We start from the raw sequence: 12190 nt of genomic DNA on the forward strand, positions 1-12190 counted from the left end.
TGGCTAGTTTGGCAACATGGGTTACAAAATCTTTGTTATTATGATTGCCCACGCTCTTGTCAACCAATTCCTTGGTATTGAAAAAATCTTCATCTCCATTCACTAATGGTGTGACCTATTTATTGAAAGAAAATAAGAGTTCTCATCAATTATAACATTCAGTCATCACTACTAACATCAAGTAATTCAAGCCATAAAGTTGTAAAAATTATTTACACTTCTTACCCATTTGACAAGGTCCATTTGATGTTCAGATAGGGTTATATCAATAGTTCTTCTGCCGCATATGGTCTCTAACAGAACCACACCAAAATTGTACTCGTCACTTTTCTCTGTCAACACATGGGTGGTAAAATACCTATCAAACAGGGGTCCAATAGTCAATAACAATAGAAATAGTGGAGATTTTTTTTAAAAACTGAAGAAATGAAAAAATGGAGAATTACTTTGGGTCTACATTTCTAGCAGTTCCTCTCACAGTCCTAATGACATGGGAAACATCATCAGTGGCCACTCTTGAAAGACCAAAATATGCTAGTTTTCCAGTTAAGTTGGCATCGAGGAGAATTATTTTTGGAGAAATTTGTGTGTAGGTATTCCAGTCCTAGAAACATTATATAGGAAATAAGCCTAGTATGTTTACCTTATGCTGCATGTAAAGCTATAAGCCTAGTTTTCCAATCCAATATAGGATATTTCGATACGTTACGCCCTGGAAACGCAAGGCAAAGATGAGATAAAGTTTTCGATAATTTTATGTTCCTTCTTTCAATGCCTTAGTAGTAAAGAAATTACTTAAGATTTTTATCGTAGAGGTGGTCATTTAGTGAACTTCCAGACATGTACCCATAGACAAGCATGAGATCCCTAGATGAATTACGATATCTGAGCAAACACACCAAGATCCTATGATTAGCTCTCGATAGAAGTTCAATCTGATCATCAAGTATGATTTACTTTAGCTTAACTAATAAATTGTGTCAGAGATTAGTGTCTTTTAGAAGTGAAATATTGCAGTTGAAATTACCTCATTTAAGAACTGCATAATGCCTTGTTTGGAGAAGAAAGAAAGAACTTTCACAGCAATTGGTTTTCCTTCAGCGAGTTCACCCCAAAACACCGATCCAAATCACCCTTATCCAGTCTTTTTGCTAAAGTTTTTAGTAGCTTCCATCATCTCGTCGAGAGAACGAACGAGATTTTGGAGTACTTGGAACTGAAACAATCAACTGATCTACAGTTTGTTGGAATATTGTTTAGTAATTCCTCCCACTTGCATAGTTTTATGATTTTTTTTTTTAGCTTTATTTGGGATGATTATGCATAAAAGTTGCTTTAGATTTTTAGTTTTAGTTTTTTTCTTTATTTCTAATAATTCAAGTTTTCCAAAATCTAGATGTATCTAAAACCTCTATATAATGAGGTAGTTGTAATTCTTTTTCTATTAGTTAGTCTGATCCTTGATTGGTTGATCAAGAAGCTCTTGTAATCTCTTGAATTAATATAATAGTTTATTTGTGTTCCAATTTTATATTTCTTTCATTTGGTATCAGAGCCGGTTTGAGAAAGTTATCTGATTCAAGAAAGATCTTGGGAAGTTGAAGATTTTGAAGAACCAGTAAGAGCATTAAAGAAATTACTAAATCCAGTCATAGCTGAAGACAAAATAAGCATTACACAGGAAGTCACTAGAGGAGATCAATGAAGATCACAAACATTTTCATGATATATTTCCATTTAAAAGCCACCCATGTTCAAAGGGTGAAGTTTTATTGAAGCTAACAACTTTCAATGTAGAAGCCACGTCCTCAATAAGGTGAAGTCAACCCTTGAAAGAGGAGATTGTAATTTGGCATAAACTATAAGTTTAAAACTATCTCCAAAAAGGTGAAGCCTTTTGTTTCTAAGATTGTTGAAGGAGAAAAAGACAAGTATCACAAATCATTAAAAATATTGATTTGTATGAAGAAGATTGTGGATCTTGTAAATGTTTAAGAATTAGTCAAAGTCACCAACATGAAGTTGTGTGAAGAAGCCCAATCATGGTCTTTGAAGAGGCCATAGTGTTTTTTGTAGAGAGAAGCCCTCTATAAGAGGAGAGAAGATCACAAGTTTTGTGAAAGCTGGAGAAATTATTTTAAGCCATCGATATGTAATCGTGTGAAGAAGCCAAATCCAAGTCTTAGGAAAGCCTTGAAGGAGTTAAAAGTCAAGAATTTGTAGTCTAAACAGATCTCGCCGCATGATGGATCGTGGTAGGAGTTGAGCCCGTTGAAGCTGGATGAAGATTCAATTGTTCTTTCTGTTAAATCCATTAGTGGTTGAAATTAAGGGGGAGATTGTTGGAATATTGTTTATTAATTCCTCCCACTTGCATAGTTTTATGCTTTTTATTTTTCAACTTTATGTGGGATGATTATGCATAAAAGTTGTTTTAGATTTTTAGTTTTAGTTTTTTTTCTTTATTTCTAATAATTCAAGTTTTCCAAAATCTAGATGTATCTAAAACCTCTATATAATGAGGTAGTTGTATTTATTTTTCTATCAATTAGTTTGATCCTTGATTGGTTGATCAAGAAGCTCTTGTAATCTCTTGAATCAATATAATAGTTTATTTGTGTCCCAATTTTATATTTCTTTCACAATTCAGCTATATTTGTTCATAAGTTTAATGCAGTCGATATATCAAATACAAATATATCTTTACTCTAGAATTTTGTAGCTATCCCTGCAAAATAAAACTTGTAAAATTTTGCGACTAATCCTGCAAAATAGAGACTGGATCTAGCTGGAAAATAAAAGCAAAACTTGCATATTGAAATCTGAAGAAAAAAAACAAAACGCAATTAAATTATTTTCATTACTTAATATGCATGAATTACAAAATGATATATATAGATCATTGGAGCAGAAATTATGCACCAGACGCATGAAATTTTTGAAGATGAGTAAGAGTTCAACTAAAATTACGAGGAAGACTCTAAGTTAAAGACTCTTTAGTTAGCTTACATGCACAATGCAAATGCAACGTGAAATTTCTGAAGATGAGTAAGAGTTCAACTAAAATTATGAGGAAGAATTTAAAGACTCTTTAGTTATCTTACATGGACAATGCAAATGCAACGTTTGTTCTCCATAAATTACGGCTAGAACAAAAAGTTTACTGTGCCCTAACACCCCCCCTAAGTCTAACTAAGGAGAGATATGGGTCCTGGCAACAAAGCCTGAATAGAAACCCAATTACAAAGAAGAAAGGAGAAAAACCAATTGAGAAAAACTCCCAACCATTATTCAAACTAAAGAAGAAAGTTGCAATTGCCAATGAAGAAGAACTGCAAATGAATCCACACCGCAATAGGATTGTATCAGAGTCATAAAAACCACTGCATGAGCACCTCTAGGATACTTTGAAAAAGTAATTGTACATATTCTGCATTTCTCAAATGGATGAATAGACACGTACATGATCTCTGAATATAGAAACTGATTATTTGAAAACAGGAAGATATGAATCTACAGAAATATGCTCCAAGCTGAAGAACTGCAAAGAAGACCTCCGATTGGGATGATGCCATTGTTTATCCAATGTTCAATAATGTCCCACTAGAAAGAAACTCTGGAAGCACTCAAGGATGCAACTCTGGAATGTCATGTAGTTAGGAAAGAATCTTTAGGAGCAAATAAAGTTACAACATTGGAATCTCATGTAGACAGGAATTTAGAACAAAAGAACATTTTTGGCTGTCAATTGGAGGAAGACTGCATAGCAACTTTAATCTTCTTCAGAAACTTATTAAAAGAAACCTATACTAAATGCATTAAGAAAAAACCCCATATAAACTTTTCTAAAAGTTCTTTTTTTTTTACAAAGCCCCAAATATTCTAGATCTTTATCATGGAGTGCTTGCAAAGAGCATACAAGTTTTAAAGAAACAATATAAGAAAAAGGCAAGGAGCATGCAAAAATTAGAGGAAGAATATGCATGCATCTAGAAATAGACGTCTACTTTAGCTTCCATGATGATGCTAATCTTCAGAAATCTGCCTGCAAATAATCATTAATGCTTCTTCTTCCTAGCTCTAGTTGCACAGGTATTGAAAATCTGAGCTATTTTAGAATGGAATTCTCATTGCTTTTGAGGTATCTGTTAGTGTTTTTGTATTAAAAATGAACTGAAATAAAGTTCCAAAAGGGGGTAGTCTAGTCTAAAAGGGAAATTATATATCATCCATCTGTCATTTTTTTGGAAGAAGGAAATTACAAGTCCTGTGATGGAATCCTAAAGCATTGTCGTTAGATTCATCTTTTGCCTCATTTATATGGACTTATTCCCAAACTAAGTTCTTGTTGGTAGAAATCTGCATGGGAAAGTAGAAATGATCATGTCTTGGGATTGCTTGGTTTAACTGTTGGGGACCACACATCATGGGCTCTATCACACATTGAGTGCCCTTGCACTCTTTGGGCCACTTTATGGGAAATTTATGGAGATCCCAATGAACCTCCATTTCCAGATATAGACATGCTTCTCTCCCTTGATAATGATGATGATTGTATGTATGATGATGACAGTGAAGAGGAAATTGCTTTGTGGAAGAGTCTTGATTGTCTTGATTACACAGAGACATCTCCTCCTACTTCTCCTCTTTCCACATGTCCAGTGTTGTCAATTGTTTGTACACCTCTAACTACCGGTTTTATAGATATCTTGGCTTCTCTGAATGCTACTTCATATTCTTTTCAACAGGGTAATTTTTGTACTCTTGATGAGTGAGATATCATCCTATCAGACATTTATCATTTGTTTGTTGAATCTATCTCTGATGATGATGATAATATTGAGGACACATGTCTTCTTTCTGATGTCAGCTCACATCAATTTGCATCTTCTTTTGGTTTGGATTCTCTTGTTCTCTCTCAGCCACTCCATGCTACTTTCTTGACACATCTTGATTCACATCCGAATAAATCTCACACTTCAGTGGTCATTGTTTTTGGAATCTTGTATGACAGAGTCGCAGTTCAACATTGGATTGGAGAAACATGAGTATTTTTTAGAACCATTCATCTTGATTTCTTCACACATTTCACTTGAGTAGGAATTCAACAATTTGCAAGCTCGAGGTTTCTATCTTCCAAAAGGAAGAGGCATCATTTGTTGCAGAGGAACCTACTACAACATTCACTATGCTACATTCTGTACAGACATTCTTTCTCTTCTTTGTGAAGGCACAAATAGCCACTTTCTGCAAGATCTTTGGTTGCAAGACATTGTAGCATATTAGGTATCATGCAGAGTTAGTGTAAATTTTTAGGGGAGGTTTTGTTCCCATTGGGTTTTCCCTCTTTCCTCTTTCCTTTCATTAGGTTTATTTCTCCTTAGTTGGAATTAAGGGGGGGTGTTGCAGTAATGTTAACTCCAACTAAGGCTGTGTTAGCGACTGTGTTAGCCCAACTTTCAAACTACTTTCATTTGTTCTTCTGATTTTTCTTTTGGAAGTTTACTTCTTTCTTTTGCTGCTAGATCTATTTCTGTGCAGCGAGAAGGTTTTACATTTGATACATTCCCTCGATCAACACCTCACTCGCAGACAAATGCCTTTCTTACGTTACACTAAATGACATTAGAATACTATATTAGGAAATTAAATACGAAAACATTTCCTTAACTTGGCCACTCCCGTAAATAGATTCCCTGTTCCCTGGAGTGGACACTTCAATACGTGAGTTGATAGTCTCTTTTCTCTTGAATTTCTTTCTATAGATGATAATACCCAGCAACAAAAGAAAACCCGCTATCGCAGATGGACACACTACTACTGCTACTGCTAGAGTCTTCCCCTTGCGCCCATTTGAATGGGAAGAAACTCGACATTCCCCCTTTTTCATACAAAGATAGCGGTTCCCTTCATATCTGTTCCGAATCAAATTATTTTAAAATGGCGAACCTTTGGGATTCAAAATTCTGTCTTTGAGATTAGTAGTGAAGAAGATGCAACACAGGTATAGAGAAAAGTTGCATTCTGAGATTCGACAAAACAAGAACTGAATAAAAAATCAACTTACGCGAGTTTCAATAAATTCGCATCTCGAAGTTTTTGAGGATTCACACAGCTGAAATTATTGTTCCCCTATAAACCTGTCAGGAGTGCAAAGGGCAATCAAATAGAATTTTTGTTATATAGTACTGCAACAGTTTCTGTCAATAGGGTTGTAAGCGGTAGGCAGAGAGACTTACAACTCTTTTAGATTATGCAACTCAGAGAGCCAATCTGGAACATTCCCCATTAAGCTGTTGTTTTGTAAATGCCTGCACGATCATTTATCTTGATAATTGCTAATTGCCTTTTAAAATTCTTGGATAGAAAATTTTCGGGAGTTTGTGGATAAGTAGCGTACAGTTTCTCCAACATGAATAACCGGGATAAATCTGGAATGCTTCCGGTGAGGTAATTATTGTCAAGCGATCTGATCACATGTGCCAAAAGAAAGAAATAAAAGAAATAAGTTATGCTCAATTGATAATACACATATCACAATCTTTTTTGGATACTACTGAGATGCAGGTCATCTACTGTTGCAAGAGGCAACAAAATTTGAATATAAAATTGCACCATGAATAATTGTCACTTTTAATCAGAGTAACAAGGACCAATTATTGATCTATATCGGTATTTGATATTGTATGGTGGAAATTGGATATTTGGTATTGGTTTAGACAGGAGTACTGCTGGAAATATAAATTCTATTTAATCATATTTTCAATATATTAAGAAGATAAATTCATGTACCAGGTTTCTTATATCAAATATTTTCATATATACAAAAACAACCAAAAAAATGAGTGCAGTAAAATTATGAGGACACCGGAAAACAAAATAAACCTAAATAGTTTCATAACTAAATCTAACAATTCTTTGGACAATGGACCAGGAAACCTCATTGTGGACATCCAATAAAAAGAAAGTGAGAGGAGAAATAGGCAACACATAAGGAGAAAGGACCACCTTCCCATTATTAGCTAGAGACATAGAAACCTCAAAATAGAAGAACCCTCAACCATATCCATAATACACATCTATGACATAAAGATATGTTTCTATGTTTGTTTTTACATTTTTGCTAAGTAAAGGATTTTTAAATCAATCATCACTCTTTCTTTTTAATAATTGATAAAAAAGAAAGATATAAGTGTTGATCTTAAAATTGAAATAATGTCAAATTATTATTTTTAAAAAAATTGTATTAAAGTGAATAATAATGTAAATTTTTTAATTCAAAGAAATACATTTGTATTTATGAATAAAGTGAAATCGTATATTGAAATTAAAGCTTTGATATTAATACATATTAAATCAAACAATTTCATATCTAGTACAAATTATTGAAAATAATTTTTTTTGTGGGCTTGCGATTGTTTATTTTTAGAAGTAAACTTTGTGTAATGAAAATTAATATATTGGTTGGTATCTAGGTTAAGTTGACTAGTGTCAAAAAATATAGAGAATGGTATGATTAGATGAAAAGAATTTTTCTTTCACTAAACTACGCCTTCAATGTTTGTATAGCTATAACAAAAGATTCAACAAATTTTTATCTGCAAAAGAGTTTGATAAGAAATGACACCGAGCACTACCCTTAATAAACTTGTCTTTTGGTAGTACAATTATAGATACTATATAGAGTTTACAACCACCCCAAATGAAGATAGTTTTGGGATTAAAGTGCATCAATCTTAGGTTTACCAAGCGTATTTAACTTAATTATTTAATGGTCCTATGTTGCTAATTTTTTTAATTTAATGATATATTATAAGTTTCCAAAGTTCAAAGTTTAATTGTAGGGCACGATGGTAAGTTGGGTGCAACAAGAATTGAGGAGAAAGGGAAATTGTGACACTTGTCAGAAGGAGGGAATTTTGAAGAAAAGGAATGCTTAGGATCTCCTAAAAGTTCCTTTGAAGTGACATGTGGCAGTAAGCTTTGATCATATCATTTGCATAGTTTTGGAAATATTCTTAGTAGTACCATATCTTCCACTCAGATAGGCTTGGAGTAAAATGAAAAGTTCTAAATTGGTAAAAGGCTTGATTATCTCATCTTGGACACAATCACAGATACATAGAATGTGGATGATTTTTGAAAAGCGCTCCTTTTATATTGTAAACTCTATAAATACAAACTGTCAAGTAGAAGAGAAATTAGATGAATCATTATTGAGAGAAGTCGTTATGTTACTAAAATTATACTACATTTCTATATCCTGCAGTTGAAGACACATGCAAGAACATAGATTCTGCATTTGTATGTAATAGTTATTATTGTAAAACAAAAGGATCTACACTTTGGTTTGGTGGGTTTTTCTCAAAAGGATTTTCCCATGCTAAATTCTTTGTGTTATGTGTTTATGTAAAAATCTAAAATTTATTTGTGTGTTCTTGTTCTTTTATCTATAACATTGTTTAGGGGTTTACAAAGAAATTTGAATTCATTCTCCTATGGATTTACAATAGGAAGGTTGTTTCTACTCCTTTGGTTTCCTTTTAATTAGTATTAGAGCCTAGATAGATTTATTATCCTTGTTGGATTGTAGGGTTTTTTGTGCAGATCCTTCTTTGTGGAAATTTTTGCATGTAGAAATTTCTTAGCTTTGTTGCAGATCTAAGATTGGAAGCACATATAGAAGGATTGAGATGGATAGATTCAATGGAAGAAAATTGATTTGTGGAAACTCAAAATGGAGGACATGCTTGTAGATAGTGACCTTTGGGATGTGATTATTGGATCTAAGCCTCAGATTATAGCCCGAGATGTTTAGGATATAGTGGATTAGAAAGCTATGAGTTTGATAAGACTCTATTTAGTTGACTTTGTGCACATGAATGTACATGAGGAGAAGACTACATCTGAGATTTGAAGAAAGCTTGGTGATACTTATCAAGGGAAATGCTTGGTAAATAAGCTCTTTTTGAGGAAAAAGTTGTATTTTCTCATAATGGATGAAGGAGGATCCATTATGGATCAAACAAATGCTTTTAACATGTTGATTTCCTAGCTAAACTCTGTTACTATAAAAATTGATGATCAAGAAAGATGCATGTTGTTATTATGTTCTTTTCTCGATTCATGGGATCACCTTATAATGGCCATTGGGAGAACAACAACCATTCCTTCAAGATGGAGGATATGGTTTCTTCACAATTGTTTGAAGATATGTGGAGGAAATATTATGGCATGGCTAAGGATGCCCTTGTTGCTCATGGTAGAACAAAAAATAAAGGAAAGAAGAAGGATAATAAAGGAAGTTAAAGTCTTTAAGGGGATCTAAGTCTTCAGGTAAAAAATCCAAGGCTAAACACTAGAACTATGACAAATTTGGTCATTTTTAGAAAAATTGTAAACAAGAGAAGAGAAAGAAAAATACGAAAGCCTCTAGTTTTATTCTAATAGATCCTCTCAAAATGATATAAATTATTTTATTAGTGGCTTGATAACCCATGCACTGAAATATGTGTGGTTGGTTGACTCAGGTGCTTCCTTGCATGTGACCATAGGGGTTGGTTTTGTAAGTATGAAGAATATGATGGTGGCAAGGTGTAATTGGGTGAAGACTATCACCTAAAAATAATTGGTCATGGAAGAGTCAAGATCCAATTCTATGATGGTAGAATGAAGTGGATTGGTGGTGTACTTCACATTCCTTGTTTGGCATGGAACATTCTTTAAGTTATCAAGTTGAGTGATGTGGGAGTCTAGATTATTTTCTCTCAAGGTGGATGCAAGATGACTAGATGTTGTATGGTTCTTTCTAAGGGTGTTTGGTTAGGAAAATTGTATAAGTTGCATGCATGCACAATTCAGTGCAATAACGCATTTGTGAAGTCCATGAAATGGGCTTTGGATTATACATCCTCATCATTGCATCAAACAAAGAAGAAAATTGCATTCACTCTCCTATGGATTTGCATTAGTAAGGTTATTTCTGATCCTTTATTTTCCTTTTAGATAGAACTACAACTATCACAATTTTCGACCATAAGAATTATGTGAGGTAACATATGCTTCAAAATCACTTATATTATTTAACAATGAATGGATCAATAACTAAGGATATTCTGATTTCTGAATGGTATTTAAAATAGTTTCATTAGTACAAATGATACTATTAATAATAAATATCTCATTTCCATTATGTTTAATATGTTGGCCAGGTTATTTGAGTATTTGAACATCACACTGGCACTGAGTGAAAAATCAGAAAAATTTAGATTCAATGCTTTGGAGGATCTACTATTATAGAATTATTAAATTCTTAATAGAGATGTTGAATCTAAATAAACAAATATTTTTTCCTCTATGTTTAATAGAATCTAGTCTCAATAGGAAAAATACCATGTTATAGATAATAATGAATGAACTGAAGGAAATGCTTGTTAATATCCTTTGTCATTTTGAGTGTCAATGCTTCAAATGTAAGAATGATTAGGTTTGAAATTTAGGATGATGAAACTTATCAAATATTTCAAAAAAAATTCTAAATATGTAAAAAATAACTATATTCAAAATATTAATTTAATTGTTACAAAACACATAATTGGAAACATCAAAATCTTGAAAAATATAACAAAATTATTATGATACATTGACATTGGGATATGATTTGAAAGTAGGTATGTAAAGGGTTGGAGAGTATCCTCTTAATGTTCCAACACAAGGTAAAATATGTATTGATAATGATTTAATTATTCCAAGATTAAGGAAAAATATTATCTCAATTAGATAAACCATTGTCAAAAAAGAAGATTATTTTCTAACAAGGAACCTATAAGGTGTCTAATAATAAAGGAAAATTGTTAAGTGGTAGATATAAAAAATCATGACTATGAATTTGTGAAAAAATCCTCTAAATTCTTAATTTCAAGTGTTGGTTCAAACAATTAGTCATGGTATAAAATATTGGTCATATCAACTTTAGTACATTAAAAAAAAAAAATTTATGAAAACAATGTATACGATCTACCACTCAACACAATAAAGAATTGTTTGCAAAACTTGCGAATGGGGAAAAAATAGAGAGAAATATTTCAGTCTTGGAAATCTTAGAGAAATTACTAAATGTTGGATTTGGTTCGTTTTGATCTTCGTGGACTATTGGAGATTATTCACATGGGAAATATTGATATTTTATGAATATGTCTAAAGTATTTGATGTTTTGAAGGAACTTCTACACCATATTGAGAATGAATATGAGAAAATTAAAATGTTAAGGTCAAACAATTATGGGATTATAGCTAAAATAAATTTGACATCTTCTATAAAGTTAACTTGAGTACTCTTCCCCCTCTAAAAGGTTATGAACACAAACTTCTTCTGCTATGCTATGCATCATATGTATGACCATACCACTAGTGATTGTAGACTCTTCAAGAGAGAATTTTGAAAACTCCTTGGTAATGGTACCATTAATATGACAATTGGCATTGAGTTTATTTTTTTATCTCATCCTCTCGTGATTGAATAATACATTGCCTATTATGTTACTCCTCACTATGTGACATTAGTATGTCTTTTCTCAAAGACTCACTTCTATTGAATGTGGTACAATTTAATGTACAATCATATGTTGGTAGTAACATAATAGTCTATGGTGTACTCTTGCTAATACAATGAGGGGCCCAAAAATAACTAATATTTTAGAGGTAGGTATCCTTAGACAAGGATCTCTTCTATTTGCTTTTAGGAAGCTATGTATCATTGATAGGGGTCCCTTGTGTTTGTTTTGAACTATGTATCCTTGATAAGGATCCCTTTACCCTTATTGCAATATATATCCTTTATGAAGATAACTTCATTGCTTGGAGGTGCATATTGTTTATAAGGATCTCTCCTAGACTTAACGCATGCATCCTTGTTTATGATCTCTCCTTGTTGTTGAGGATGTGTATTCTTGACATGGACCTATCTCTTATCCTTATTATAAATATGCTACCATTTTAAGAGATGCATATGGCCTCCTTGTTGCTTGTTTTTCATTGATATACTCGTTGAGTGGTGGTGTTGTGTTACATAATACCCCCTAAGTCATGGTTATCAATCCATCTCTTTCAATTTCTATAGCATATAGCTTATATTAATTATCTAGTATAGTGTGGTAGCTAGTTTGATCTATTTTTACATTCTCTCGGTCAT

The sequence above is a fragment of the Cryptomeria japonica genome, chromosome 1 (assembly GCF_030272615.1).
Source record: "Cryptomeria japonica chromosome 1, Sugi_1.0, whole genome shotgun sequence".
NCBI classification, from domain to species: Eukaryota; Viridiplantae; Streptophyta; class Pinopsida; order Cupressales; family Cupressaceae; genus Cryptomeria; species Cryptomeria japonica.